The sequence below is a fragment of the Azolla caroliniana genome, unplaced genomic scaffold, assembly GCF_043228905.1.
Source record: "Azolla caroliniana isolate FFs.n. ecotype wild unplaced genomic scaffold, voAzoCaro1.0.p SCAF_120, whole genome shotgun sequence".
Classification (NCBI taxonomy): domain Eukaryota; kingdom Viridiplantae; phylum Streptophyta; class Polypodiopsida; order Salviniales; family Salviniaceae; genus Azolla; species Azolla caroliniana.
In genome coordinates this window covers 51,440-75,233 of record NW_028230555.1, presented here as the reverse complement: position 1 = coordinate 75,233, position 23,794 = coordinate 51,440, and the positions used below count along the sequence as shown (strand labels likewise).

The 23,794-nt window shown below is 45.3% G+C and overlaps 20 non-coding genes across 20 annotated transcripts; all 20 read right to left on the bottom strand.

The window, feature by feature from the left end:
- Positions 1 to 1,147: 1,147 nt before the first annotated feature.
- On the bottom strand, positions 1,148 to 1,220 carry TRNAR-UCG (transfer RNA arginine (anticodon UCG)). Its single transcript has one exon. It is a non-coding gene; the product is annotated as a tRNA-Arg (tRNA).
- Positions 1,221 to 2,332: 1,112 nt separating this feature from the next.
- TRNAR-UCG (transfer RNA arginine (anticodon UCG)) lies at positions 2,333 to 2,405 on the bottom strand. The gene has a single exon. It is a non-coding gene; the product is annotated as a tRNA-Arg (tRNA).
- A 1,112-nt stretch (positions 2,406 to 3,517) lies between these two features.
- On the bottom strand, positions 3,518 to 3,590 carry TRNAR-UCG (transfer RNA arginine (anticodon UCG)). The gene has a single exon. It is a non-coding gene; the product is annotated as a tRNA-Arg (tRNA).
- A 1,112-nt stretch (positions 3,591 to 4,702) lies between these two features.
- TRNAR-UCG (transfer RNA arginine (anticodon UCG)) lies at positions 4,703 to 4,775 on the bottom strand. Its single transcript has one exon. It is a non-coding gene; the product is annotated as a tRNA-Arg (tRNA).
- Positions 4,776 to 5,887: 1,112 nt separating this feature from the next.
- TRNAR-UCG (transfer RNA arginine (anticodon UCG)) lies at positions 5,888 to 5,960 on the bottom strand. The gene has a single exon. It is a non-coding gene; the product is annotated as a tRNA-Arg (tRNA).
- A 1,112-nt stretch (positions 5,961 to 7,072) lies between these two features.
- Positions 7,073 to 7,145, bottom strand: TRNAR-UCG (transfer RNA arginine (anticodon UCG)). The gene has a single exon. It is a non-coding gene; the product is annotated as a tRNA-Arg (tRNA).
- Positions 7,146 to 8,257: 1,112 nt separating this feature from the next.
- Positions 8,258 to 8,330, bottom strand: TRNAR-UCG (transfer RNA arginine (anticodon UCG)). Its single transcript has one exon. It is a non-coding gene; the product is annotated as a tRNA-Arg (tRNA).
- Positions 8,331 to 9,442: 1,112 nt separating this feature from the next.
- On the bottom strand, positions 9,443 to 9,515 carry TRNAR-UCG (transfer RNA arginine (anticodon UCG)). Its single transcript has one exon. It is a non-coding gene; the product is annotated as a tRNA-Arg (tRNA).
- A 1,112-nt stretch (positions 9,516 to 10,627) lies between these two features.
- On the bottom strand, positions 10,628 to 10,700 carry TRNAR-UCG (transfer RNA arginine (anticodon UCG)). The gene has a single exon. It is a non-coding gene; the product is annotated as a tRNA-Arg (tRNA).
- A 1,112-nt stretch (positions 10,701 to 11,812) lies between these two features.
- On the bottom strand, positions 11,813 to 11,885 carry TRNAR-UCG (transfer RNA arginine (anticodon UCG)). The gene has a single exon. It is a non-coding gene; the product is annotated as a tRNA-Arg (tRNA).
- A 1,112-nt stretch (positions 11,886 to 12,997) lies between these two features.
- Positions 12,998 to 13,070, bottom strand: TRNAR-UCG (transfer RNA arginine (anticodon UCG)). The gene has a single exon. It is a non-coding gene; the product is annotated as a tRNA-Arg (tRNA).
- A 1,112-nt stretch (positions 13,071 to 14,182) lies between these two features.
- TRNAR-UCG (transfer RNA arginine (anticodon UCG)) lies at positions 14,183 to 14,255 on the bottom strand. Its single transcript has one exon. It is a non-coding gene; the product is annotated as a tRNA-Arg (tRNA).
- A 1,112-nt stretch (positions 14,256 to 15,367) lies between these two features.
- On the bottom strand, positions 15,368 to 15,440 carry TRNAR-UCG (transfer RNA arginine (anticodon UCG)). The gene has a single exon. It is a non-coding gene; the product is annotated as a tRNA-Arg (tRNA).
- Positions 15,441 to 16,552: 1,112 nt separating this feature from the next.
- TRNAR-UCG (transfer RNA arginine (anticodon UCG)) lies at positions 16,553 to 16,625 on the bottom strand. The gene has a single exon. It is a non-coding gene; the product is annotated as a tRNA-Arg (tRNA).
- Positions 16,626 to 17,737: 1,112 nt separating this feature from the next.
- Positions 17,738 to 17,810, bottom strand: TRNAR-UCG (transfer RNA arginine (anticodon UCG)). Its single transcript has one exon. It is a non-coding gene; the product is annotated as a tRNA-Arg (tRNA).
- A 1,112-nt stretch (positions 17,811 to 18,922) lies between these two features.
- TRNAR-UCG (transfer RNA arginine (anticodon UCG)) lies at positions 18,923 to 18,995 on the bottom strand. Its single transcript has one exon. It is a non-coding gene; the product is annotated as a tRNA-Arg (tRNA).
- A 1,112-nt stretch (positions 18,996 to 20,107) lies between these two features.
- Positions 20,108 to 20,180, bottom strand: TRNAR-UCG (transfer RNA arginine (anticodon UCG)). The gene has a single exon. It is a non-coding gene; the product is annotated as a tRNA-Arg (tRNA).
- A 1,112-nt stretch (positions 20,181 to 21,292) lies between these two features.
- TRNAR-UCG (transfer RNA arginine (anticodon UCG)) lies at positions 21,293 to 21,365 on the bottom strand. Its single transcript has one exon. It is a non-coding gene; the product is annotated as a tRNA-Arg (tRNA).
- A 1,112-nt stretch (positions 21,366 to 22,477) lies between these two features.
- TRNAR-UCG (transfer RNA arginine (anticodon UCG)) lies at positions 22,478 to 22,550 on the bottom strand. The gene has a single exon. It is a non-coding gene; the product is annotated as a tRNA-Arg (tRNA).
- Positions 22,551 to 23,662: 1,112 nt separating this feature from the next.
- TRNAR-UCG (transfer RNA arginine (anticodon UCG)) lies at positions 23,663 to 23,735 on the bottom strand. The gene has a single exon. It is a non-coding gene; the product is annotated as a tRNA-Arg (tRNA).
- Positions 23,736 to 23,794: the final 59 nt, after the last annotated feature.

Here is a 23,794-nt window from a genome sequence, read left to right as displayed (position 1 = left end):
GAAGACCAACGCCTTATCCATTAGGCCATAGGATCTTCGACCATTCATCGAAACGTGAAAGGAATGAAGATCTCGCACGTGATCGGATAGGATCTCTCATTTCTCATCATATTTCTTGATCATCGTATTTTTCATGGGATCTCTTGTCACTTACCTTACCATTCTATTACTCGCCACATTACGGAGATGCGCTTAAATGGGTTTATCGGATAAAGGTATGCGGTGTGACGCATGCAATGCAATCCATAGAAAAGCATGCATGAACCATACAAATGACCTTCGAGAAGAGTTTTCGTCTCAAACTGTCAATCTCCGATGTGTAGATACCGTTCTCGTCTCATGATACCGGCCGCTAGGTTCTTCCACTCGTACGTAAATTTGCATCGTTGAATCTCGAATACGCGCATTCTACTCTAACCAAATGAAGAGTATCGCGCATGCGACGTCTTAGCGGTGGCCTTCGTGTAGATTGTTTCTAAATTTCAAACGACGTCATCCTTGTTGAGGACCACGTCCAAATACACATCATACAACGACTGGGCGTCATCACATTCTTGCGTCTACTCGCTTGTATTCAAACCAGGCCAGACAGGAGCACGGCGAGCGTAAGCAAGAAAGGCATTGTTCATATGTTCCCTCGAGCGAATGCGCATCAGAAATATGTGAACGGCATCGTCGTGATCGATGATTACGTTCAAATACGCGATGTTATCCCTTCCCCAAGGGATCCACGCATGTATTGATTGCGCAACAGTCTCGTTGTATTCCGATTCTCGAGAAGCGGAACCTAATCCTAATCGATCCTACCAGGGATCGAACCTAGAATCTCTGGTTTCGTAGACCAGCGCCTTATCCATTGGGCCATAGGATCTTCGGTTTTCCATTGGAAAATGTACTTCCATTGAGGATCGCGATGGACATGCGATGCACTTTTGATGAGGAATTTGTGCCGGATAAACCGTTCCATTTCTTTTACCTATTAAACATCATCATCCTCGTAAATGAATGCATCCATTAAGCCAAAACAGCGGATACAAGATCCGCGCATTTTCTAGACGGTCGAGACGGATGCGCATTATGACTCCGTGAATGATCCTTGGTCGTCGTGTTCTTGATGTCGACGTACACTAGGGTCACGATTCTAAACCGATCCTACTAGGGGTCGAACCTAGAATCTTTGGTTTCGAAGACCAACGCCTTATCCATTAGGCCATAGGATCTTCGACCATTCATCGAAACGTGAAAGGAATGAAGATCTCGCACGTGATCGGATAGGATCTCTCATTTCTCATCATATTTCTTGATCATCGTATTTTTCATGGGATCTCTTGTCACTTACCTTACCATTCTATTACTCGCCACATTACGGAGATGCGCTTAAATGGGTTTATCGGATAAAGGTATGCGGTGTGACGCATGCAATGCAATCCATAGAAAAGCATGCATGAACCATACAAATGACCTTCGAGAAGAGTTTTCGTCTCAAACTGTCAATCTCCGATGTGTAGATACCGTTCTCGTCTCATGATACCGGCCGCTAGGTTCTTCCACTCGTACGTAAATTTGCATCGTTGAATCTCGAATACGCGCATTCTACTCTAACCAAATGAAGAGTATCGCGCATGCGACGTCTTAGCGGTGGCCTTCGTGTAGATTGTTTCTAAATTTCAAACGACGTCATCCTTGTTGAGGACCACGTCCAAATACACATCATACAACGACTGGGCGTCATCACATTCTTGCGTCTACTCGCTTGTATTCAAACCAGGCCAGACAGGAGCACGGCGAGCGTAAGCAAGAAAGGCATTGTTCATATGTTCCCTCGAGCGAATGCGCATCAGAAATATGTGAACGGCATCGTCGTGATCGATGATTACGTTCAAATACGCGATGTTATCCCTTCCCCAAGGGATCCACGCATGTATTGATTGCGCAACAGTCTCGTTGTATTCCGATTCTCGAGAAGCGGAACCTAATCCTAATCGATCCTACCAGGGATCGAACCTAGAATCTCTGGTTTCGTAGACCAGCGCCTTATCCATTGGGCCATAGGATCTTCGGTTTTCCATTGGAAAATGTACTTCCATTGAGGATCGCGATGGACATGCGATGCACTTTTGATGAGGAATTTGTGCCGGATAAACCGTTCCATTTCTTTTACCTATTAAACATCATCATCCTCGTAAATGAATGCATCCATTAAGCCAAAACAGCGGATACAAGATCCGCGCATTTTCTAGACGGTCGAGACGGATGCGCATTATGACTCCGTGAATGATCCTTGGTCGTCGTGTTCTTGATGTCGACGTACACTAGGGTCACGATTCTAAACCGATCCTACTAGGGGTCGAACCTAGAATCTTTGGTTTCGAAGACCAACGCCTTATCCATTAGGCCATAGGATCTTCGACCATTCATCGAAACGTGAAAGGAATGAAGATCTCGCACGTGATCGGATAGGATCTCTCATTTCTCATCATATTTCTTGATCATCGTATTTTTCATGGGATCTCTTGTCACTTACCTTACCATTCTATTACTCGCCACATTACGGAGATGCGCTTAAATGGGTTTATCGGATAAAGGTATGCGGTGTGACGCATGCAATGCAATCCATAGAAAAGCATGCATGAACCATACAAATGACCTTCGAGAAGAGTTTTCGTCTCAAACTGTCAATCTCCGATGTGTAGATACCGTTCTCGTCTCATGATACCGGCCGCTAGGTTCTTCCACTCGTACGTAAATTTGCATCGTTGAATCTCGAATACGCGCATTCTACTCTAACCAAATGAAGAGTATCGCGCATGCGACGTCTTAGCGGTGGCCTTCGTGTAGATTGTTTCTAAATTTCAAACGACGTCATCCTTGTTGAGGACCACGTCCAAATACACATCATACAACGACTGGGCGTCATCACATTCTTGCGTCTACTCGCTTGTATTCAAACCAGGCCAGACAGGAGCACGGCGAGCGTAAGCAAGAAAGGCATTGTTCATATGTTCCCTCGAGCGAATGCGCATCAGAAATATGTGAACGGCATCGTCGTGATCGATGATTACGTTCAAATACGCGATGTTATCCCTTCCCCAAGGGATCCACGCATGTATTGATTGCGCAACAGTCTCGTTGTATTCCGATTCTCGAGAAGCGGAACCTAATCCTAATCGATCCTACCAGGGATCGAACCTAGAATCTCTGGTTTCGTAGACCAGCGCCTTATCCATTGGGCCATAGGATCTTCGGTTTTCCATTGGAAAATGTACTTCCATTGAGGATCGCGATGGACATGCGATGCACTTTTGATGAGGAATTTGTGCCGGATAAACCGTTCCATTTCTTTTACCTATTAAACATCATCATCCTCGTAAATGAATGCATCCATTAAGCCAAAACAGCGGATACAAGATCCGCGCATTTTCTAGACGGTCGAGACGGATGCGCATTATGACTCCGTGAATGATCCTTGGTCGTCGTGTTCTTGATGTCGACGTACACTAGGGTCACGATTCTAAACCGATCCTACTAGGGGTCGAACCTAGAATCTTTGGTTTCGAAGACCAACGCCTTATCCATTAGGCCATAGGATCTTCGACCATTCATCGAAACGTGAAAGGAATGAAGATCTCGCACGTGATCGGATAGGATCTCTCATTTCTCATCATATTTCTTGATCATCGTATTTTTCATGGGATCTCTTGTCACTTACCTTACCATTCTATTACTCGCCACATTACGGAGATGCGCTTAAATGGGTTTATCGGATAAAGGTATGCGGTGTGACGCATGCAATGCAATCCATAGAAAAGCATGCATGAACCATACAAATGACCTTCGAGAAGAGTTTTCGTCTCAAACTGTCAATCTCCGATGTGTAGATACCGTTCTCGTCTCATGATACCGGCCGCTAGGTTCTTCCACTCGTACGTAAATTTGCATCGTTGAATCTCGAATACGCGCATTCTACTCTAACCAAATGAAGAGTATCGCGCATGCGACGTCTTAGCGGTGGCCTTCGTGTAGATTGTTTCTAAATTTCAAACGACGTCATCCTTGTTGAGGACCACGTCCAAATACACATCATACAACGACTGGGCGTCATCACATTCTTGCGTCTACTCGCTTGTATTCAAACCAGGCCAGACAGGAGCACGGCGAGCGTAAGCAAGAAAGGCATTGTTCATATGTTCCCTCGAGCGAATGCGCATCAGAAATATGTGAACGGCATCGTCGTGATCGATGATTACGTTCAAATACGCGATGTTATCCCTTCCCCAAGGGATCCACGCATGTATTGATTGCGCAACAGTCTCGTTGTATTCCGATTCTCGAGAAGCGGAACCTAATCCTAATCGATCCTACCAGGGATCGAACCTAGAATCTCTGGTTTCGTAGACCAGCGCCTTATCCATTGGGCCATAGGATCTTCGGTTTTCCATTGGAAAATGTACTTCCATTGAGGATCGCGATGGACATGCGATGCACTTTTGATGAGGAATTTGTGCCGGATAAACCGTTCCATTTCTTTTACCTATTAAACATCATCATCCTCGTAAATGAATGCATCCATTAAGCCAAAACAGCGGATACAAGATCCGCGCATTTTCTAGACGGTCGAGACGGATGCGCATTATGACTCCGTGAATGATCCTTGGTCGTCGTGTTCTTGATGTCGACGTACACTAGGGTCACGATTCTAAACCGATCCTACTAGGGGTCGAACCTAGAATCTTTGGTTTCGAAGACCAACGCCTTATCCATTAGGCCATAGGATCTTCGACCATTCATCGAAACGTGAAAGGAATGAAGATCTCGCACGTGATCGGATAGGATCTCTCATTTCTCATCATATTTCTTGATCATCGTATTTTTCATGGGATCTCTTGTCACTTACCTTACCATTCTATTACTCGCCACATTACGGAGATGCGCTTAAATGGGTTTATCGGATAAAGGTATGCGGTGTGACGCATGCAATGCAATCCATAGAAAAGCATGCATGAACCATACAAATGACCTTCGAGAAGAGTTTTCGTCTCAAACTGTCAATCTCCGATGTGTAGATACCGTTCTCGTCTCATGATACCGGCCGCTAGGTTCTTCCACTCGTACGTAAATTTGCATCGTTGAATCTCGAATACGCGCATTCTACTCTAACCAAATGAAGAGTATCGCGCATGCGACGTCTTAGCGGTGGCCTTCGTGTAGATTGTTTCTAAATTTCAAACGACGTCATCCTTGTTGAGGACCACGTCCAAATACACATCATACAACGACTGGGCGTCATCACATTCTTGCGTCTACTCGCTTGTATTCAAACCAGGCCAGACAGGAGCACGGCGAGCGTAAGCAAGAAAGGCATTGTTCATATGTTCCCTCGAGCGAATGCGCATCAGAAATATGTGAACGGCATCGTCGTGATCGATGATTACGTTCAAATACGCGATGTTATCCCTTCCCCAAGGGATCCACGCATGTATTGATTGCGCAACAGTCTCGTTGTATTCCGATTCTCGAGAAGCGGAACCTAATCCTAATCGATCCTACCAGGGATCGAACCTAGAATCTCTGGTTTCGTAGACCAGCGCCTTATCCATTGGGCCATAGGATCTTCGGTTTTCCATTGGAAAATGTACTTCCATTGAGGATCGCGATGGACATGCGATGCACTTTTGATGAGGAATTTGTGCCGGATAAACCGTTCCATTTCTTTTACCTATTAAACATCATCATCCTCGTAAATGAATGCATCCATTAAGCCAAAACAGCGGATACAAGATCCGCGCATTTTCTAGACGGTCGAGACGGATGCGCATTATGACTCCGTGAATGATCCTTGGTCGTCGTGTTCTTGATGTCGACGTACACTAGGGTCACGATTCTAAACCGATCCTACTAGGGGTCGAACCTAGAATCTTTGGTTTCGAAGACCAACGCCTTATCCATTAGGCCATAGGATCTTCGACCATTCATCGAAACGTGAAAGGAATGAAGATCTCGCACGTGATCGGATAGGATCTCTCATTTCTCATCATATTTCTTGATCATCGTATTTTTCATGGGATCTCTTGTCACTTACCTTACCATTCTATTACTCGCCACATTACGGAGATGCGCTTAAATGGGTTTATCGGATAAAGGTATGCGGTGTGACGCATGCAATGCAATCCATAGAAAAGCATGCATGAACCATACAAATGACCTTCGAGAAGAGTTTTCGTCTCAAACTGTCAATCTCCGATGTGTAGATACCGTTCTCGTCTCATGATACCGGCCGCTAGGTTCTTCCACTCGTACGTAAATTTGCATCGTTGAATCTCGAATACGCGCATTCTACTCTAACCAAATGAAGAGTATCGCGCATGCGACGTCTTAGCGGTGGCCTTCGTGTAGATTGTTTCTAAATTTCAAACGACGTCATCCTTGTTGAGGACCACGTCCAAATACACATCATACAACGACTGGGCGTCATCACATTCTTGCGTCTACTCGCTTGTATTCAAACCAGGCCAGACAGGAGCACGGCGAGCGTAAGCAAGAAAGGCATTGTTCATATGTTCCCTCGAGCGAATGCGCATCAGAAATATGTGAACGGCATCGTCGTGATCGATGATTACGTTCAAATACGCGATGTTATCCCTTCCCCAAGGGATCCACGCATGTATTGATTGCGCAACAGTCTCGTTGTATTCCGATTCTCGAGAAGCGGAACCTAATCCTAATCGATCCTACCAGGGATCGAACCTAGAATCTCTGGTTTCGTAGACCAGCGCCTTATCCATTGGGCCATAGGATCTTCGGTTTTCCATTGGAAAATGTACTTCCATTGAGGATCGCGATGGACATGCGATGCACTTTTGATGAGGAATTTGTGCCGGATAAACCGTTCCATTTCTTTTACCTATTAAACATCATCATCCTCGTAAATGAATGCATCCATTAAGCCAAAACAGCGGATACAAGATCCGCGCATTTTCTAGACGGTCGAGACGGATGCGCATTATGACTCCGTGAATGATCCTTGGTCGTCGTGTTCTTGATGTCGACGTACACTAGGGTCACGATTCTAAACCGATCCTACTAGGGGTCGAACCTAGAATCTTTGGTTTCGAAGACCAACGCCTTATCCATTAGGCCATAGGATCTTCGACCATTCATCGAAACGTGAAAGGAATGAAGATCTCGCACGTGATCGGATAGGATCTCTCATTTCTCATCATATTTCTTGATCATCGTATTTTTCATGGGATCTCTTGTCACTTACCTTACCATTCTATTACTCGCCACATTACGGAGATGCGCTTAAATGGGTTTATCGGATAAAGGTATGCGGTGTGACGCATGCAATGCAATCCATAGAAAAGCATGCATGAACCATACAAATGACCTTCGAGAAGAGTTTTCGTCTCAAACTGTCAATCTCCGATGTGTAGATACCGTTCTCGTCTCATGATACCGGCCGCTAGGTTCTTCCACTCGTACGTAAATTTGCATCGTTGAATCTCGAATACGCGCATTCTACTCTAACCAAATGAAGAGTATCGCGCATGCGACGTCTTAGCGGTGGCCTTCGTGTAGATTGTTTCTAAATTTCAAACGACGTCATCCTTGTTGAGGACCACGTCCAAATACACATCATACAACGACTGGGCGTCATCACATTCTTGCGTCTACTCGCTTGTATTCAAACCAGGCCAGACAGGAGCACGGCGAGCGTAAGCAAGAAAGGCATTGTTCATATGTTCCCTCGAGCGAATGCGCATCAGAAATATGTGAACGGCATCGTCGTGATCGATGATTACGTTCAAATACGCGATGTTATCCCTTCCCCAAGGGATCCACGCATGTATTGATTGCGCAACAGTCTCGTTGTATTCCGATTCTCGAGAAGCGGAACCTAATCCTAATCGATCCTACCAGGGATCGAACCTAGAATCTCTGGTTTCGTAGACCAGCGCCTTATCCATTGGGCCATAGGATCTTCGGTTTTCCATTGGAAAATGTACTTCCATTGAGGATCGCGATGGACATGCGATGCACTTTTGATGAGGAATTTGTGCCGGATAAACCGTTCCATTTCTTTTACCTATTAAACATCATCATCCTCGTAAATGAATGCATCCATTAAGCCAAAACAGCGGATACAAGATCCGCGCATTTTCTAGACGGTCGAGACGGATGCGCATTATGACTCCGTGAATGATCCTTGGTCGTCGTGTTCTTGATGTCGACGTACACTAGGGTCACGATTCTAAACCGATCCTACTAGGGGTCGAACCTAGAATCTTTGGTTTCGAAGACCAACGCCTTATCCATTAGGCCATAGGATCTTCGACCATTCATCGAAACGTGAAAGGAATGAAGATCTCGCACGTGATCGGATAGGATCTCTCATTTCTCATCATATTTCTTGATCATCGTATTTTTCATGGGATCTCTTGTCACTTACCTTACCATTCTATTACTCGCCACATTACGGAGATGCGCTTAAATGGGTTTATCGGATAAAGGTATGCGGTGTGACGCATGCAATGCAATCCATAGAAAAGCATGCATGAACCATACAAATGACCTTCGAGAAGAGTTTTCGTCTCAAACTGTCAATCTCCGATGTGTAGATACCGTTCTCGTCTCATGATACCGGCCGCTAGGTTCTTCCACTCGTACGTAAATTTGCATCGTTGAATCTCGAATACGCGCATTCTACTCTAACCAAATGAAGAGTATCGCGCATGCGACGTCTTAGCGGTGGCCTTCGTGTAGATTGTTTCTAAATTTCAAACGACGTCATCCTTGTTGAGGACCACGTCCAAATACACATCATACAACGACTGGGCGTCATCACATTCTTGCGTCTACTCGCTTGTATTCAAACCAGGCCAGACAGGAGCACGGCGAGCGTAAGCAAGAAAGGCATTGTTCATATGTTCCCTCGAGCGAATGCGCATCAGAAATATGTGAACGGCATCGTCGTGATCGATGATTACGTTCAAATACGCGATGTTATCCCTTCCCCAAGGGATCCACGCATGTATTGATTGCGCAACAGTCTCGTTGTATTCCGATTCTCGAGAAGCGGAACCTAATCCTAATCGATCCTACCAGGGATCGAACCTAGAATCTCTGGTTTCGTAGACCAGCGCCTTATCCATTGGGCCATAGGATCTTCGGTTTTCCATTGGAAAATGTACTTCCATTGAGGATCGCGATGGACATGCGATGCACTTTTGATGAGGAATTTGTGCCGGATAAACCGTTCCATTTCTTTTACCTATTAAACATCATCATCCTCGTAAATGAATGCATCCATTAAGCCAAAACAGCGGATACAAGATCCGCGCATTTTCTAGACGGTCGAGACGGATGCGCATTATGACTCCGTGAATGATCCTTGGTCGTCGTGTTCTTGATGTCGACGTACACTAGGGTCACGATTCTAAACCGATCCTACTAGGGGTCGAACCTAGAATCTTTGGTTTCGAAGACCAACGCCTTATCCATTAGGCCATAGGATCTTCGACCATTCATCGAAACGTGAAAGGAATGAAGATCTCGCACGTGATCGGATAGGATCTCTCATTTCTCATCATATTTCTTGATCATCGTATTTTTCATGGGATCTCTTGTCACTTACCTTACCATTCTATTACTCGCCACATTACGGAGATGCGCTTAAATGGGTTTATCGGATAAAGGTATGCGGTGTGACGCATGCAATGCAATCCATAGAAAAGCATGCATGAACCATACAAATGACCTTCGAGAAGAGTTTTCGTCTCAAACTGTCAATCTCCGATGTGTAGATACCGTTCTCGTCTCATGATACCGGCCGCTAGGTTCTTCCACTCGTACGTAAATTTGCATCGTTGAATCTCGAATACGCGCATTCTACTCTAACCAAATGAAGAGTATCGCGCATGCGACGTCTTAGCGGTGGCCTTCGTGTAGATTGTTTCTAAATTTCAAACGACGTCATCCTTGTTGAGGACCACGTCCAAATACACATCATACAACGACTGGGCGTCATCACATTCTTGCGTCTACTCGCTTGTATTCAAACCAGGCCAGACAGGAGCACGGCGAGCGTAAGCAAGAAAGGCATTGTTCATATGTTCCCTCGAGCGAATGCGCATCAGAAATATGTGAACGGCATCGTCGTGATCGATGATTACGTTCAAATACGCGATGTTATCCCTTCCCCAAGGGATCCACGCATGTATTGATTGCGCAACAGTCTCGTTGTATTCCGATTCTCGAGAAGCGGAACCTAATCCTAATCGATCCTACCAGGGATCGAACCTAGAATCTCTGGTTTCGTAGACCAGCGCCTTATCCATTGGGCCATAGGATCTTCGGTTTTCCATTGGAAAATGTACTTCCATTGAGGATCGCGATGGACATGCGATGCACTTTTGATGAGGAATTTGTGCCGGATAAACCGTTCCATTTCTTTTACCTATTAAACATCATCATCCTCGTAAATGAATGCATCCATTAAGCCAAAACAGCGGATACAAGATCCGCGCATTTTCTAGACGGTCGAGACGGATGCGCATTATGACTCCGTGAATGATCCTTGGTCGTCGTGTTCTTGATGTCGACGTACACTAGGGTCACGATTCTAAACCGATCCTACTAGGGGTCGAACCTAGAATCTTTGGTTTCGAAGACCAACGCCTTATCCATTAGGCCATAGGATCTTCGACCATTCATCGAAACGTGAAAGGAATGAAGATCTCGCACGTGATCGGATAGGATCTCTCATTTCTCATCATATTTCTTGATCATCGTATTTTTCATGGGATCTCTTGTCACTTACCTTACCATTCTATTACTCGCCACATTACGGAGATGCGCTTAAATGGGTTTATCGGATAAAGGTATGCGGTGTGACGCATGCAATGCAATCCATAGAAAAGCATGCATGAACCATACAAATGACCTTCGAGAAGAGTTTTCGTCTCAAACTGTCAATCTCCGATGTGTAGATACCGTTCTCGTCTCATGATACCGGCCGCTAGGTTCTTCCACTCGTACGTAAATTTGCATCGTTGAATCTCGAATACGCGCATTCTACTCTAACCAAATGAAGAGTATCGCGCATGCGACGTCTTAGCGGTGGCCTTCGTGTAGATTGTTTCTAAATTTCAAACGACGTCATCCTTGTTGAGGACCACGTCCAAATACACATCATACAACGACTGGGCGTCATCACATTCTTGCGTCTACTCGCTTGTATTCAAACCAGGCCAGACAGGAGCACGGCGAGCGTAAGCAAGAAAGGCATTGTTCATATGTTCCCTCGAGCGAATGCGCATCAGAAATATGTGAACGGCATCGTCGTGATCGATGATTACGTTCAAATACGCGATGTTATCCCTTCCCCAAGGGATCCACGCATGTATTGATTGCGCAACAGTCTCGTTGTATTCCGATTCTCGAGAAGCGGAACCTAATCCTAATCGATCCTACCAGGGATCGAACCTAGAATCTCTGGTTTCGTAGACCAGCGCCTTATCCATTGGGCCATAGGATCTTCGGTTTTCCATTGGAAAATGTACTTCCATTGAGGATCGCGATGGACATGCGATGCACTTTTGATGAGGAATTTGTGCCGGATAAACCGTTCCATTTCTTTTACCTATTAAACATCATCATCCTCGTAAATGAATGCATCCATTAAGCCAAAACAGCGGATACAAGATCCGCGCATTTTCTAGACGGTCGAGACGGATGCGCATTATGACTCCGTGAATGATCCTTGGTCGTCGTGTTCTTGATGTCGACGTACACTAGGGTCACGATTCTAAACCGATCCTACTAGGGGTCGAACCTAGAATCTTTGGTTTCGAAGACCAACGCCTTATCCATTAGGCCATAGGATCTTCGACCATTCATCGAAACGTGAAAGGAATGAAGATCTCGCACGTGATCGGATAGGATCTCTCATTTCTCATCATATTTCTTGATCATCGTATTTTTCATGGGATCTCTTGTCACTTACCTTACCATTCTATTACTCGCCACATTACGGAGATGCGCTTAAATGGGTTTATCGGATAAAGGTATGCGGTGTGACGCATGCAATGCAATCCATAGAAAAGCATGCATGAACCATACAAATGACCTTCGAGAAGAGTTTTCGTCTCAAACTGTCAATCTCCGATGTGTAGATACCGTTCTCGTCTCATGATACCGGCCGCTAGGTTCTTCCACTCGTACGTAAATTTGCATCGTTGAATCTCGAATACGCGCATTCTACTCTAACCAAATGAAGAGTATCGCGCATGCGACGTCTTAGCGGTGGCCTTCGTGTAGATTGTTTCTAAATTTCAAACGACGTCATCCTTGTTGAGGACCACGTCCAAATACACATCATACAACGACTGGGCGTCATCACATTCTTGCGTCTACTCGCTTGTATTCAAACCAGGCCAGACAGGAGCACGGCGAGCGTAAGCAAGAAAGGCATTGTTCATATGTTCCCTCGAGCGAATGCGCATCAGAAATATGTGAACGGCATCGTCGTGATCGATGATTACGTTCAAATACGCGATGTTATCCCTTCCCCAAGGGATCCACGCATGTATTGATTGCGCAACAGTCTCGTTGTATTCCGATTCTCGAGAAGCGGAACCTAATCCTAATCGATCCTACCAGGGATCGAACCTAGAATCTCTGGTTTCGTAGACCAGCGCCTTATCCATTGGGCCATAGGATCTTCGGTTTTCCATTGGAAAATGTACTTCCATTGAGGATCGCCATGGACATGCGATGCACTTTTGATGAGGAATTTGTGCCGGATAAACCGTTCCATTTCTTTTACCTATTAAACATCATCATCCTCGTAAATGAATGCATCCATTAAGCCAAAACAGCGGATACAAGATCCGCGCATTTTCTAGACGGTCGAGACGGATGCGCATTATGACTCCGTGAATGATCCTTGGTCGTCGTGTTCTTGATGTCGACGTACACTAGGGTCACGATTCTAAACCGATCCTACTAGGGGTCGAACCTAGAATCTTTGGTTTCGAAGACCAACGCCTTATCCATTAGGCCATAGGATCTTCGACCATTCATCGAAACGTGAAAGGAATGAAGATCTCGCACGTGATCGGATAGGATCTCTCATTTCTCATCATATTTCTTGATCATCGTATTTTTCATGGGATCTCTTGTCACTTACCTTACCATTCTATTACTCGCCACATTACGGAGATGCGCTTAAATGGGTTTATCGGATAAAGGTATGCGGTGTGACGCATGCAATGCAATCCATAGAAAAGCATGCATGAACCATACAAATGACCTTCGAGAAGAGTTTTCGTCTCAAACTGTCAATCTCCGATGTGTAGATACCGTTCTCGTCTCATGATACCGGCCGCTAGGTTCTTCCACTCGTACGTAAATTTGCATCGTTGAATCTCGAATACGCGCATTCTACTCTAACCAAATGAAGAGTATCGCGCATGCGACGTCTTAGCGGTGGCCTTCGTGTAGATTGTTTCTAAATTTCAAACGACGTCATCCTTGTTGAGGACCACGTCCAAATACACATCATACAACGACTGGGCGTCATCACATTCTTGCGTCTACTCGCTTGTATTCAAACCAGGCCAGACAGGAGCACGGCGAGCGTAAGCAAGAAAGGCATTGTTCATATGTTCCCTCGAGCGAATGCGCATCAGAAATATGTGAACGGCATCGTCGTGATCGATGATTACGTTCAAATACGCGATGTTATCCCTTCCCCAAGGGATCCACGCATGTATTGATTGCGCAACAGTCTCGTTGTATTCCGATTCTCGAGAAGCGGAACCTAATCCTAATCGATCCTACCAGGGATCGAACCTAGAATCTCTGGTTTCGTAGACCAGCGCCTTATCCATTGGGCCATAGGATCTTCGGTTTTCCATTGGAAAATGTACTTCCATTGAGGATCGCGATGGACATGCGATGCACTTTTGATGAGGAATTTGTGCCGGATAAACCGTTCCATTTCTTTTACCTATTAAACATCATCATCCTCGTAAATGAATGCATCCATTAAGCCAAAACAGCGGATACAAGATCCGCGCATTTTCTAGACGGTCGAGACGGATGCGCATTATGACTCCGTGAATGATCCTTGGTCGTCGTGTTCTTGATGTCGACGTACACTAGGGTCACGATTCTAAACCGATCCTACTAGGGGTCGAACCTAGAATCTTTGGTTTCGAAGACCAACGCCTTATCCATTAGGCCATAGGATCTTCGACCATTCATCGAAACGTGAAAGGAATGAAGATCTCGCACGTGATCGGATAGGATCTCTCATTTCTCATCATATTTCTTGATCATCGTATTTTTCATGGGATCTCTTGTCACTTACCTTACCATTCTATTACTCGCCACATTACGGAGATGCGCTTAAATGGGTTTATCGGATAAAGGTATGCGGTGTGACGCATGCAATGCAATCCATAGAAAAGCATGCATGAACCATACAAATGACCTTCGAGAAGAGTTTTCGTCTCAAACTGTCAATCTCCGATGTGTAGATACCGTTCTCGTCTCATGATACCGGCCGCTAGGTTCTTCCACTCGTACGTAAATTTGCATCGTTGAATCTCGAATACGCGCATTCTACTCTAACCAAATGAAGAGTATCGCGCATGCGACGTCTTAGCGGTGGCCTTCGTGTAGATTGTTTCTAAATTTCAAACGACGTCATCCTTGTTGAGGACCACGTCCAAATACACATCATACAACGACTGGGCGTCATCACATTCTTGCGTCTACTCGCTTGTATTCAAACCAGGCCAGACAGGAGCACGGCGAGCGTAAGCAAGAAAGGCATTGTTCATATGTTCCCTCGAGCGAATGCGCATCAGAAATATGTGAACGGCATCGTCGTGATCGATGATTACGTTCAAATACGCGATGTTATCCCTTCCCCAAGGGATCCACGCATGTATTGATTGCGCAACAGTCTCGTTGTATTCCGATTCTCGAGAAGCGGAACCTAATCCTAATCGATCCTACCAGGGATCGAACCTAGAATCTCTGGTTTCGTAGACCAGCGCCTTATCCATTGGGCCATAGGATCTTCGGTTTTCCATTGGAAAATGTACTTCCATTGAGGATCGCGATGGACATGCGATGCACTTTTGATGAGGAATTTGTGCCGGATAAACCGTTCCATTTCTTTTACCTATTAAACATCATCATCCTCGTAAATGAATGCATCCATTAAGCCAAAACAGCGGATACAAGATCCGCGCATTTTCTAGACGGTCGAGACGGATGCGCATTATGACTCCGTGAATGATCCTTGGTCGTCGTGTTCTTGATGTCGACGTACACTAGGGTCACGATTCTAAACCGATCCTACTAGGGGTCGAACCTAGAATCTTTGGTTTCGAAGACCAACGCCTTATCCATTAGGCCATAGGATCTTCGACCATTCATCGAAACGTGAAAGGAATGAAGATCTCGCACGTGATCGGATAGGATCTCTCATTTCTCATCATATTTCTTGATCATCGTATTTTTCATGGGATCTCTTGTCACTTACCTTACCATTCTATTACTCGCCACATTACGGAGATGCGCTTAAATGGGTTTATCGGATAAAGGTATGCGGTGTGACGCATGCAATGCAATCCATAGAAAAGCATGCATGAACCATACAAATGACCTTCGAGAAGAGTTTTCGTCTCAAACTGTCAATCTCCGATGTGTAGATACCGTTCTCGTCTCATGATACCGGCCGCTAGGTTCTTCCACTCGTACGTAAATTTGCATCGTTGAATCTCGAATACGCGCATTCTACTCTAACCAAATGAAGAGTATCGCGCATGCGACGTCTTAGCGGTGGCCTTCGTGTAGATTGTTTCTAAATTTCAAACGACGTCATCCTTGTTGAGGACCACGTCCAAATACACATCATACAACGACTGGGCGTCATCACATTCTTGCGTCTACTCGCTTGTATTCAAACCAGGCCAGACAGGAGCACGGCGAGCGTAAGCAAGAAAGGCATTGTTCATATGTTCCCTCGAGCGAATGCGCATCAGAAATATGTGAACGGCATCGTCGTGATCGATGATTACGTTCAAATACGCGATGTTATCCCTTCCCCAAGGGATCCACGCATGTATTGATTGCGCAACAGTCTCGTTGTATTCCGATTCTCGAGAAGCGGAACCTAATCCTAATCGATCCTACCAGGGATCGAACCTAGAATCTCTGGTTTCGTAGACCAGCGCCTTATCCATTGGGCCATAGGATCTTCGGTTTTCCATTGGAAAATGTACTTCCATTGAGGATCGCCATGGACATGCGATGCACTTTTGATGAGGAATTTGTGCCGGATAAACCGTTCCATTTCTTTTACCTATTAAACATCATCATCCTCGTAAATGAATGCATCCATTAAGCCAAAACAGCGGATACAAGATCCGCGCATTTTCTAGACGGTCGAGACGGATGCGCATTATGACTCCGTGAATGATCCTTGGTCGTCGTGTTCTTGATGTCGACGTACACTAGGGTCACGATTCTAAACCGATCCTACTAGGGGTCGAACCTAGAATCTTTGGTTTCGAAGACCAACGCCTTATCCATTAGGCCATAGGATCTTCGACCATTCATCGAAACGTGAAAGGAATGAAGATCTCGCACGTGATCGGATAGGATCTCTCATTTCTCATCATATTTCTTGATCATCGTATTTTTCATGGGATCTCTTGTCACTTACCTTACCATTCTATTACTCGCCACATTACGGAGATGCGCTTAAATGGGTTTATCGGATAAAGGTATGCGGTGTGACGCATGCAATGCAATCCATAGAAAAGCATGCATGAACCATACAAATGACCTTCGAGAAGAGTTTTCGTCTCAAACTGTCAATCTCCGATGTGTAGATACCGTTCTCGTCTCATGATACCGGCCGCTAGGTTCTTCCACTCGTACGTAAATTTGCATCGTTGAATCTCGAATACGCGCATTCTACTCTAACCAAATGAAGAGTATCGCGCATGCGACGTCTTAGCGGTGGCCTTCGTGTAGATTGTTTCTAAATTTCAAACGACGTCATCCTTGTTGAGGACCACGTCCAAATACACATCATACAACGACTGGGCGTCATCACATTCTTGCGTCTACTCGCTTGTATTCAAACCAGGCCAGACAGGAGCACGGCGAGCGTAAGCAAGAAAGGCATTGTTCATATGTTCCCTCGAGCGAATGCGCATCAGAAATATGTGAACGGCATCGTCGTGATCGATGATTACGTTCAAATACGCGATGTTATCCCTTCCCCAAGGGATCCACGCATGTATTGATTGCGCAACAGTCTCGTTGTATTCCGATTCTCGAGAAGCGGAACCTAATCCTAATCGATCCTACCAGGGATCGAACCTAGAATCTCTGGTTTCGTAGACCAGCGCCTTATCCATTGGGCCATAGGATCTTCGGTTTTCCATTGGAAAATGTACTTCCATTGAGGATCGCGATGGACATGCGATGCACTTTTGATGAGGAATTTGTGCCGGATAAACCGTTCCATTTCTTTTACCTATTAAACATCATCATCCTCGTAAATGAATGCATCCATTAAGCCAAAACAGCGGATACAAGATCCGCGCATTTTCTAGACGGTCGAGACGGATGCGCATTATGACTCCGTGAATGATCCTTGGTCGTCGTGTTCTTGATGTCGACGTACACTAGGGTCACGATTCTAAACCGATCCTACTAGGGGTCGAACCTAGAATCTTTGGTTTCGAAGACCAACGCCTTATCCATTAGGCCATAGGATCTTCGACCATTCATCGAAACGTGAAAGGAATGAAGATCTCGCACGTGATCGGATAGGATCTCTCATTTCTCATCATATTTCTTGATCATCGTATTTTTCATGGGATCTCTTGTCACTTACCTTACCATTCTATTACTCGCCACATTACGGAGATGCGCTTAAATGGGTTTATCGGATACAGGTATGCGGTGTGACGCATGCAATGCAATCCATAGAAAAGCATGCATGAACCATACAAATGACCTTCGAGAAGAGTTTTCGTCTCAAACTGTCAATCTCCGATGTGTAGATACCGTTCTCGTCTCATGATACCGGCCGCTAGGTTCTTCCACTCGTACGTAAATTTGCATCGTTGAATCTCGAATACGCGCATTCTACTCTAACCAAATGAAGAGTATCGCGCATGCGACGTCTTAGCGGTGGCCTTCGTGTAGATTGTTTCTAAATTTCAAACGACGTCATCCTTGTTGAGGACCACGTCCAAATACACATCATACAACGACTGGGCGTCATCACATTCTTGCGTCTACTCGCTTGTATTCAAACCAGGCCAGACAGGAGCACGGCGAGCGTAAGCAAGAAAGGCATTGTTCATATGTTCCCTCGAGCGAATGCGCATCAGAAATATGTGAACGGCATCGTCGTGATCGATGATTACGTTCAAATACGCGATGTTATCCCTTCCCCAAGGGATCCACGCATGTATTGATTGCGCAACAGTCTCGTTGTATTCCGATTCTCGAGAAGCGGAACCTAATCCTAATCGATCCTACCAGGGATCGAACCTAGAATCTCTGGTTTCGTAGACCAGCGCCTTATCCATTGGGCCATAGGATCTTCGGTTTTCCATTGGAAAATGTACTTCCATTGAGGATCGCGATGGACATGCGATGCACTTTTGATGAGGAATTTGTGCCGGATAAACCGTTCCATTTCTTTTACCTATTAAACATCATCATCCTCGTAAATGAATGCATCCATTAAGCCAAAACAGCGGATACAAGATCCGCGCATTTTCTAGACGGTCGAGACGGATGCGCATTATGACTCCGTGAATGATCCTTGGTCGTCGTGTTCTTGATGTCGACGTACACTAGGGTCACGATTCTAAACCGATCCTACTAGGGGTCGAACCTAGAATCTTTGGTTTCGAAGACCAACGCCTTATCCATTAGGCCATAGGATCTTCGACCATTCATCGAAACGTGAAAGGAATGAAGATCTCGCACGTGATCGGATAGGATCTCTCATTTCTCATCATATTTCTTGATCATCGTATTTTTCATGGGATCTCTTGTCACTTACCTTACCATTCTATTACTCGCCACATTACGGAGATGCGCTTAAATGGGTTTATCGGATACAGGTATGCGGTGTGACGCATGCAATGCAATCCATAGAAAAGCATGCATGAACCATACAAATGACCTTCGAGAAGAGTTTTCGTCTCAAACTGTCAATCTCCGATGTGTAGATACCGTTCTCGTCTCATGATACCGGCCGCTAGGTTCTTCCACTCGTACGTAAATTTGCATCGTTGAATCTCGAATACGCGCATTCTACTCTAACCAAATGAAGAGTATCGCGCATGCGACGTCTTAGCGGTGGCCTTCGTGTAGATTGTTTCTAAATTTCAAACGACGTCATCCTTGTTGAGGACCACGTCCAAATACACATCATACAACGACTGGGCGTCATCACATTCTTGCGTCTACTCGCTTGTATTCAAACCAGGCCAGACAGGAGCACGGCGAGCGTAAGCAAGAAAGGCATTGTTCATATGTTCCCTCGAGCGAATGCGCATCAGAAATATGTGAACGGCATCGTCGTGATCGATGATTACGTTCAAATACGCGATGTTATCCCTTCCCCAAGGGATCCACGCATGTATTGATTGCGCAACAGTCTCGTTGTATTCCGATTCTCGAGAAGCGGAACCTAATCCTAATCGATCCTACCAGGGATCGAACCTAGAATCTCTGGTTTCGTAGACCAGCGCCTTATCCATTGGGCCATAGGATCTTCGGTTTTCCATTGGAAAATGTACTTCCATTGAGGATCGCGATGGACATGCGATGCACTTTTGATGAGGAATTTGTGCCGGATAAACCGTTCCATTTCTTTTACCTATTAAACATCATCATCCTCGTAAATGAATGCATCCATTAAGCCAAAACAGCGGATACAAGATCCGCGCATTTTCTAGACGGTCGAGACGGATGCGCATTATGACTCCGTGAATGATCCTTGGTCGTCGTGTTCTTGATGTCGACGTACACTAGGGTCACAATTCTAAACCGATCCTACTAGGGGTCGAACCTAGAATCTTTGGTTTCGAAGACCAACGCCTTATCCATTAGGCCATAGGATCTTCGACCATTCATCGAAACGTGAAAGGAATGAAGATCTCGCACGTGATCGGATAGGATCTCTCATTTCTCATCATATTTCTTGATCATCGTATTTTTCATGGGATCTCTTGTCACTTACCTTACCATTCTATTACTCGCCACATTACGGAGATGCGCTTAAATGGGTTTATCGGATAAAGGTATGCGGTGTGACGCATGCAATGCAATCCATAGAAAAGCATGCATGAACCATACAAATGACCTTCGAGAAGAGTTTTCGTCTCAAACTGTCAATCTCCGATGTGTAGATACCGTTCTCGTCTCATGATACCGGCCGCTAGGTTCTTCCACTCGTACGTAAATTTGCATCGTTGAATCTCGAATACGCGCATTCTACTCTAACCAAATGAAGAGTATCGCGCATGCGACGTCTTAGCGGTGGCCTTCGTGTAGATTGTTTCTAAATTTCAAACGACGTCATCCTTGTTGAGGACCACGTCCAAATACACATCATACAACGACTGGGCGTCATCACATTCTTGCGTCTACTCGCTTGTATTCAAACCAGGCCAGACAGGAGCACGGCGAGCGTAAGCAAGAAAGGCATTGTTCATATGTTCCCTCGAGCGAATGCGCATCAGAAATATGTGAACGGCATCGTCGTGATCGATGATTACGTTCAAATACGCGATGTTATCCCTTCCCCAAGGGATCCACGCATGTATTGATTGCGCAACAGTCTCGTTGTATTCCGATTCTCGAGAAGCGGAACCTAATCCTAATCGATCCTACCAGGGATCGAACCTAGAATCTCTGGTTTCGTAGACCAGCGCCTTATCCATTGGGCCATAGGATCTTCGGTTTTCCATTGGAAAATGTACTTCCATTGAGGATCGCCATGGACATGCGATGCACTTTTGATGAGGAATTTGTGCCGGATAAACCGTTCCATTTCTTTTACCTATTAAACATCATCATCCTCGTAAATGAATGCATCCATTAAGCCAAAACAGCGGATACAAGATCCGCGCATTTTCTAGACGGTCGAGACGGATGCGCATTATGACTCCGTGAATGATCCTTGGTCGTCGTGTTCTTGATGTCGACGTACACTAGGGTCACGATTCTAAACCGATCCTACTAGGGGTCGAACCTAGAATCTTTGGTTTCGAAGACCAACGCCTTATCCATTAGGCCATAGGATCTTCGACCATTCATCGAAACGTGAAAGGAATGAAGATCTCGCACGTGATCGGATAGGATCTCTCATTTCTCATCATATTTCTTGATCATCGTATTTTTCATGGGATCTCTTGTCACTTACCTTACCATTCTATTACTCGCCACATTACGGAGATGCGCTTAAATGGGTTTATCGGATACAGGTATGCGGTGTGACGCATGCAATGCAATCCATAGAAAAGCATGCATGAACCATACAAATGACCTTCGAGAAGAGTTTTCGTCTCAAACTGTCAATCTCCGATGTGTAGATACCGTTCTCGTCTCATGATACCGGCCGCTAGGTTCTTCCACTCGTACGTAAATTTGCATCGTTGAATCTCGAATACGCGCATTCTACTCTAACCAAATGAAGAGTATCGCGCATGCGACGTCTTAGCGGTGGCCTTCGTGTAGATTGTTTCTAAATTTCAAACGACGTCATCCTTGTTGAGGACCACGTCCAAATACACATCATACAACGACTGGGCGTCATCACATTCTTGCGTCTACTCGCTTGTATTCAAACCAGGCCAGACAGGAGCACGGCGAGCGTAAGCAAGAAAGGCATTGTTCATATGTTCCCTCGAGCGAATGCGCATCAGAAATATGTGAACGGCATCGTCGTGATCGATGATTACGTTCAAATACGCGATGTTATCCCTTCCCCAAGGGATCCACGCATGTATTGATTGCGCAACAGTCTCGTTGTATTCCGATTCTCGAGAAGCGGAACCTAATCCTAATCGATCCTACCAGGGATCGAACCTAGAATCTCTGGTTTCGTAGACCAGCGCCTTATCCATTGGGCCATAGGATCTTCGGTTTTCCATTGGAAAATGTACTTCCATTGAGGATCGCGATGGACATGCGATGCACTTTTGATGAGGAATTTGTGCCGGATAAACCGTTCCATTTCTTTTACCTATTAAACATCATCATCCTCGTAAATGAATGCATCCATTAAGCCAAAACAGCGGATACAAGATCCGCGCATTTTCTAGACGGTCGAGACGGATGCGCATTATGACTCCGTGAATGATCCTTGGTCGTCGTGTTCTTGATGTCGACGTACACTAGGGTCACGATTCTAAACCGATCCTACTAGGGGTCGAACCTAGAATCTTTGGTTTCGAAGACCAACGCCTTATCCATTAGGCCATAGGATCTTCGACCATTCATCGAAACGTGAAAGGAATGAAGATCTCGCACGTGATCGGATAGGATCTCTCATTTCTCATCATATTTCTTGATCATCGTATTTTTCATGGGATCTCTTGTCACTTACCTTACCATTCTATTACTCGCCACATTACGGAGATGCGCTTAAATGGGTTTATCGGATACAGGTATGCGGTGTGACGCATGCAATGCAATCCATAGAAAAGCATGCATGAACCATACAAATGACCTTCGAGAAGAGTTTTCGTCTCAAACTGTCAATCTCCGATGTGTAGATACCGTTCTCGTCTCATGATACCGGCCGCTAGGTTCTTCCACTCGTACGTAAATTTGCATCGTTGAATCTCGAATACGCGCATTCTACTCTAACCAAATGAAGAGTATCGCGCATGCGACGTCTTAGCGGTGGCCTTCGTGTAGATTGTTTCTAAATTTCAAACGACGTCATCCTTGTTGAGGACCACGTCCAAATACACATCATACAACGACTGGGCGTCATCACATTCTTGCGTCTACTCGCTTGTATTCAAACCAGGCCAGACAGGAGCACGGCGAGCGTAAGCAAGAAAGGCATTGTTCATATGTTCCCTCGAGCGAATGCGCATCAGAAATATGTGAACGGCATCGTCGTGATCGATGATTACGTTCAAATACGCGATGTTATCCCTTCCCCAAGGGATCCACGCATGTATTGATTGCGCAACAGTCTCGTTGTATTCCGATTCTCGAGAAGCGGAACCTAATCCTAATCGATCCTACCAGGGATCGAACCTAGAATCTCTGGTTTCGTAGACCAGCGCCTTATCCATTGGGCCATAGGATCTTCGGTTTTCCATTGGAAAATGTACTTCCATTGAGGATCGCGATGGACATGCGATGCACTTTTGATGAGGAATTTGTGCCGGATAAACCGTTCCATTTCTTTTACCTATTAAACATCATCATCCTCGTAAATGAATGCATCCATTAAGCCAAAACAGCGGATACAAGATCCGCGCATTTTCTAGACGGTCGAGACGGATGCGCATTATGACTCCGTGAATGATCCTTGGTCGTCGTGTTCTTGATGTCGACGTACACTAGGGTCACGATTCTAAACCGATCCTACTAGGGGTCGAACCTAGAATCTTTGGTTTCGAAGACCAACGCCTTATCCATTAGGCCATAGGATCTTCGACCATTCATCGAAACGTGAAAGGAATGAAGATCTCGCACGTGATCGGATAGGATC